Source organism: Ailuropoda melanoleuca, chromosome 10, assembly GCF_002007445.2.
Source record: "Ailuropoda melanoleuca isolate Jingjing chromosome 10, ASM200744v2, whole genome shotgun sequence".
NCBI lineage: Eukaryota > Metazoa > Chordata > Mammalia > Carnivora > Ursidae > Ailuropoda > Ailuropoda melanoleuca.
The window spans coordinates 36,925,130-36,931,512 of NC_048227.1; the positions used below are offsets into that span (position 1 = coordinate 36,925,130).

Consider the following 6,383-nt stretch of genomic DNA (forward strand, 5'->3'; position numbering starts at 1 on the left):
CCGACCAGCAGGTGCCAGAGCGGGTTAGACAGGCCCCCGCAGGTCCACCGTCCCCACCAGGAGGCAGGAGTGCAGGGTCAGGGCAGGAGGTGCAGACCGGGCAGGGCAGGAGGCCCCCGACACCAGGGCCACTCGGGCTTTAGGCAGAAGATCCCTCTCCCGTTCTGCATCAGTTCCTATTTTATTTGCATGCTCTTATTTCTGACAGGCTTTTTTAAAGATTTTTAAATGTGCTTGAGAGTGAGAGTGAGCGTGTGCACACACAGGGAGAGGGATGAGCAGGCCTGGGGTCATGACCTGAGCCGAAGACAGACGTGTAACCAACCAAGCCGCCCAGGTGCCGATTTCTTACGGTTTCCTTATTTCCACGATTTGAATCTCTATATTCTCTTAGGATTCATAGTTTTAGAGAAGACGGGTTCCATCACCTCGTTTCCTCCAGGACAGCCTCACAAGTGCATTTTCATCAGCCTCTCCGAGCTTAGGAGCACTGCGCAGTCTCCAGTGGGTTCCTGTTCCCTTTAGAATCCCTTACACCCTCATCACCTAGTTCCACGTTACACAACATAAACGCGGGGGTGGTTGTGGTCCTAAACGTGCCCCACAGCAAGCATCGTCTGCAAGGCGCCTGTGCCCCTGTGGGGTTGGCCGGCAGCGGGAGGAGGGCAGAGCCAGTGGTCCGACTGCTCCACATCCCCTGCTTGGTCTCAAGCCTGTGTGTTAGAGATAAGAAATGTGGCTTTTTTCCTTTGAGGGCGCACGGAAAGGCATTCAACACAGAAGGAACAGCATATGTGAGGCACACCCACTTTGAAATCAGATTGCACCAGTCCAGAGAGAGGTGGTTCATCTGATGGGGGGAAGAGGGCCGTGGAGACAGGCAGGATGAAAGTGGCCATGGTCCCGATCAGACCCTTCTTGGGAAGATCCCCGGTGGCTGGGGAGAGGGCAGGGCTGAGCTGCCCCGGTGGGGACCAGAGGGGCCGGAGTGCCGCAGTCGGGGAGAGCCCGCCGGGCCCAGGGTGTCTGTGGGAGGAGTGTGCAGCTGGGGCAACTGCAGACGGGCAGAAGGGACCCCAGGAGCAGCAGGGAGAGGCAGCCCCAGGCCATCTGCAAGGATGCAGGGCACCCAGCTCAGAGCTGAGAATCCCTGAGGAGCCAGCAGTGGGGCCTGAACCCCCTCCTCCCCGAGCCTAGCTGGTTTGGTTTGCTGAGACAGCTCCGGGCCCAGGGGAGATGGGGAAGGAGCCACGCACCCCACAGGAGAGCTGACCTGCTTCATCCCCCAGCCCCAGCCCAGCCCACTCTCCTCCAGACTTTAGGGCCCAGAGGGTCCCCGGAGATATTGGACCAAACAGCTGCTGTGTCTGCTGGACTCCCGCCACCCCCCCCCGCAGCGGTCAGCAGACCCCAAAGCCAAGGTCACACCTTCCCTGCCCCCTGTGGCCTTAGGGAGGGACACACTCCCAAGGGGCCGACACCCACACAAGGACTGAGTAGGTCTGTGGAAAATCCGGCCCCATCTAATGGCGTGTTTCAACCAAAACACACAGTGGACTTGGGGACAGTCCCTCAGCAAGACAGCCTGACCAGGGAGGAGGGGGCAGACCCTGCTGAGTGCAGGCCTCAGGCTAAGCCCCTCCACGGCCTCCCCCATGGGGAAGAGATCAGGCAGCAGGCCACGGGGCAAGGGGACCCCAACCCTGGCTGCAGAAACAGCTCCCGTGAAGGGAAGGCTGCCACGAGCTGGCTTGCGCACCAGAAGGCCCAGCGCCCGACGTTTAAACAGACAGGTGTTTATTTCTCAGCTGAGTCCAAAGTCCAGAGAACGCAGTCTGGACCTTCTCTCACCATCAAGGCCTCAGCCAGTCAGACGCCATCTGCCTGCTCTGTCCAGGTGGAGGGTCAAGGTCCTTTCTCGGGGTCAAGGTGTCCCTGGGCTCCGGATGGAAGTGGCAGGAAGCAGGAACGGCAGAAGGGCACAGTTCCGGGAGTCCTGCTGGTGTGCGCGTCTGCGTCCACACTGCCCAGCATGCGGCGTGGCTGCACCAGGCACAGGGAGCTGGGACACGCCTTTTATAAGTTGGGTGCCCCAGATAAAAGCCAGGCTCCAGGACAGTTCCAGCCTCCACGACTGCAGTGTGCAGGCTGGTATCCTGGAGGGGGGCCCCACCCACATGCCCTTGTTGCCCACCTGGGCTGCTGAGACCCCACCTCCGCCCAGAAGAACTGACCCACCCCTGCCCCCCAGGGAGTGTCCTGGCCCTTTGGCTGCAACAACACAGAAAGGCAAACTGCAGTTTTTTCCTGGGCAAATACCAATCCCAGATACTCAGTCCCAGGGTAGCCGAGGTCAGCTGCGTCGGGGACTCTCAGCCCGGTCTCACGAAGCGGCTGACGGGACAAAGGCTGACGGAGGAGTGAGCCAAGGCCAGCACCTGGAAGGCAGGCTGGGAGGCTGGTCCAAGAGTGGCCACAGCTGCCTGGGGATGACCACACACCCCAGGGTGGAGGAGGAGCTGGCCCCACCTGCCTGGCCTGGACCCACGTAAGCCCAGGCTGAACACAGTCGATTCCTTGACCACATAGGGACAGCAATGTCCCAACGCCCCAGACCTGGTCCCTGCGGGGCCAGAGACCAGAGATGAGGGGCGATGCATCCACGAGACCAGGGCCGAGACCACCAACCAGGCTAACTGATCTGGCTGCTCCATCTACAGGCTACCCCATGCCAGACACTGTTCAGCTCCCTTCTGGGGACCAGAAGGTGTGGGCCAGCCGGGTCCTCTGAGACCCTCACTCCCACGCACAGTGGTCAGTGTGAAGGGAGGGCCACCTGTGCTCACCCAGACCCTGTGGCCACACCAAAAGCCCGAGCCTTACCTGCACACAGAGGGCCATTCCTGGGTAGACAGCCTGGACTCCACCTGGGCCCAGAGGGGCAAACCCCCACCCACTCCTGCATCAAGGAGCTGGCCCACAGAGGTTCTAAGAGGTCCCCCAACCAAGGTCAGGATTACGCTGCTCACCCCACCCAGCAGCTGAGGCCACCAGGCCATGTGTGATACCCCACTCTGCAGACACGAGGCCCCCTCCCTGAACCCTGGCTCAGGTCCAACTCCAAACCCTAGAAGGTTCAAGTCCCTTTCCCGAAAGGAGGGCAAAGCCACTGGCATCCCTGCACGAGGGAACTCAGGGCAGGTAGGCCGAGAGGCTACCTGAGAAGGGATAACAAGGCAGAGGTCTCAGCCCCCACAGCCCCACAGGAGAGCACCAGGAAGCAGGGTGTTGGGCCCTGGAGTCCCATCCCTGCCCGATAAGCCCACATGGCCTGGGCCTCAAGCAGGCAGGAGGAGGACCTGAAGCTACGGGGTCGGGCCCGGGGAGCGGGGGCCCTGCCTTCCTTCCTCAACACACAGGGCTGCCCAGGCCCCGCTCCTGGGGCCCGGCCTACACCCCACAGATGCTGGTGTCAGATGCCTCCAAGGCTGGAGAAGCTCCAAGTCAACTGGCTGTGGATGGCACAACATAGGCCCTGGGAGCAGGGCGAGGGGCCAAGATGGCTGGGCCCCCGTCAGCACTGCCGCGTGGCCCGCAGCACACCCAGTGCGGCAGCACACCAGCGTGACTCCTCTGTACCCAGCTCTGGCTGGGTCCCCCCGTCCCTTGTGAACACCTCCCCCCCAGCTCTGAGGTCACTGTCCTTGACTTCCCTGGGGCAGAAATGAACACAGGGCTTTGGGCATGAAAGTCACCACAAGCCCCCAGGCTCACTGCTCAGCGGCCCCTAGGAGAGTGCAGAGTTGTCTGCTGGTGGCGGAGGGGTCTCAGGACCTGACATCCCACACCTTGGAGACACAAGCCTAGAGCCGAGAGGCCCCACCACAACTCCAGACCCTCACCGGTGGTCTTGCCCTTTAAGGTCCAGCCTGGCCACCCAGAAGGACCAGCCAGTGCCTCTTTCTGGACTCCTGATTCAGGGGCTGCAGGCACTCACCCCCACAGAAAGGACCCAGACCTCAGCGATCCAGTTCTCCTAATACCTCCCTCAAGGTCACCAAGCCATCACCAGCCCCCTTACCCCACCCAAACTCCTCTGATGCACCTGCCCGGGCCACCCCTGCCCTAAGCGCAGGGACTATCAGTGATAAGGAGAAGTGCTTTCTTGACACGGTTTACAAGGAAATGCAATGCCTACTTGAAGCTCCTGGACGGCCCACCGTGACCTCCAGCACAATCCAGGCTACCACTAAACCCTCTCTGTCCCAAGTCACCAGCCTCCAAGGACAAGCACAGCAGAGGCCATCGGCCCACAGAGAACGAAGGCAGAGGAAACATTCTGATTCCAAAGTGAGAGCAGCCCCACATGCCAACAGGTGGCCCTCGACCCTTGGAGGGAAGGGAGGGGCTCAGGACACTGGCAGATCCAGGCCTGGGGCTGGCTGCCTGACGCCCTGTCTGCAGGAGCCCTGCCCCACCGCCGCCATCAAACCTGGACCAAAGACCTTCAAGGGTCCCCAGAGGACCCAGCATCCCGGCCCTCAGCCCCCAGAGCCTTAGTATGCTGGCACAGGGGTATAAGAAGGGGCAGCCTGAATTCCCGGAAGGCAGGGGCTGGGGGCCTCCAGTTTTAACTTCTTACATCTCTTCGGAACACATTCTGTTGATCTTCAAAATGGCAAAAGATGCTCAAATTTTAAAGCTCAACAGCTGATAACACACTTGATAACAAAAATCTATAATATTTAGAAACAAATGTGATTAAATTTATGGGTCTGAATAAATTGTGCTTTAGATTTAATACAAAATGTGTTAAAACTTATATGTGTGCCAAGATATATCACTTCAGCACATTTTTAAAAAGCACAGGCAACCGGTTGTCAGCCCCGCTGGTTGTGTCCCCACCCCCCTCTCACCATGGTGGGGTCACTGGCCTGCTCCCTCCCCACCCTAGGGTGTTGATGCCCCCTGGCCAAAGGCTCTGCTGGGCCAAGGCCCTTCAGGCGTGCACTGATGGTTGGCCCAGGATGTGTGGGGCTCCAACATGCTGCCGTAGCCTCCTCACAGACCTCCACCTGCTATGGGCCTGGACCAGCAAGGCCACTCTATCCCCAGCGCTGACCCTCTGCGCCCCCTTCACTGCCACAAGAGAGCCGGGCTGCCCTCTGTTCCGCTTACTCCTCGAAGCCTGGCCATGGCAGAGGTGACGATGAGGCAGAGGGATGAACTTGCTCTAAATGCACCCCCACCACTCCAGGACAAATCTAAACCCAAAGGGAGGACCCAGACCCAGACTGACTCTGCCTGCCCACCTAGCTCCTTCGAAGAACGAAGAACGTGCCGGTGTCTTAGAAGAGGGGACTCAGGAGGCGGCTGCTCTTTCCGTGCTCTTGCGTCCTTGACTGTCAGACACCCCTCAGTGAGGTGCTGGGGTACACCTGACACCCCTGGACAGGGCCAGGGGACTGCAGAGGGAAAGGCTTCACCATTCACCGGCTGGGAAAACCACAGGGAGCAGAGAGCAATGACTTGCAGACAAGGTCTGCAGCACCATCCCCCCAATTCCTGGTCACCAAGCTGCAACCTGGACTCTCTTGTCCTTGCCATGGCAGCTCATCCATCTCCAAGTCACAGGGGTTCCTTCCTCCAAAAGACATCCGCTCTCCACCTGTCCCCTTCTCTTCTTTGGTGCACCTACCTGTTCAGACAACGTCTGGGGCAGGGTGCACCTTCCTTCCGCTCACTGAGTCACGGAGTAACGGCCGCTTGCCAGACCCGGGCGGGGAACGCCGGAGGCACCTGGGTGAACCAAATCCCAAAGCTCTGGCCCTCTCGGCGCCGGGTTTTACTCTTCCCAGCCTTCTGCCTGGGCTCAAGGCCACTACTTTGCCAGAAGAGTCAGCCTCCCTGCCTGCACTGCCCGCCGGCCAGGGATGACGCCTCGGCGCGGGGTGCTGCACGTGCTCCACGTCGCCCCAGCACCGCCGAACTCCACCTTCCCAGCCCTGGCCTGCGAGCCGCCACCCTGGCCTCCCCTCGCTTCTCCCGACGAGCCTCCGCGCCGCTGCACCGCCTACTCCCCCTGCCGGGCTCCCCCTTCCACTCGGTCTCAACCGCAGTGTCACCTCCGAGGAGACGCGTCCCCCTCAGCACCTTGTCTTCTACCCTGCCTTTCGCTCCCAGTTGGCGATGGCCGCACTGCCCCCTGTTCAGGCTCGGGACTTGGCCGAGCCCCGCTAGCGCAGAAGCGGCGTCCGCACCATCACTCTGCACACCTCGTGCGGTTTTTAACCTCACCAACCTGACCATGGACCCGCCCGCCCCCTGACCCGCCTGCGCCCTGCCGGACCCCACGGCTGGCCGCCAGAGGCCGCCACGCACGC

The 6,383-nt window shown here is 60.8% G+C and overlaps 1 long non-coding RNA gene across 3 annotated transcripts; it reads right to left on the reverse strand.

Moving 5' to 3' along the window:
- Positions 1–162: 162 nt before the first annotated feature.
- On the reverse strand, positions 163–6,333 carry LOC117804194. Of its 3 annotated transcripts, none has more exons than XR_004628533.1 (3): positions 5,313–6,333; positions 1,852–2,062; positions 163–713 (listed from the first exon to the last, which is right to left on the reverse strand). It is a non-coding gene; the product is annotated as an uncharacterized LOC117804194 (long non-coding RNA). The 3 variants fall into 3 exon arrangements; XR_004628532.1 differs by having other exon boundaries at positions 810–2,062; XR_004628534.1 differs by lacking the exon at positions 163–713 and adding an exon at positions 721–1,026.
- Between the last annotated feature and the right edge of the window lie 50 nt (positions 6,334–6,383).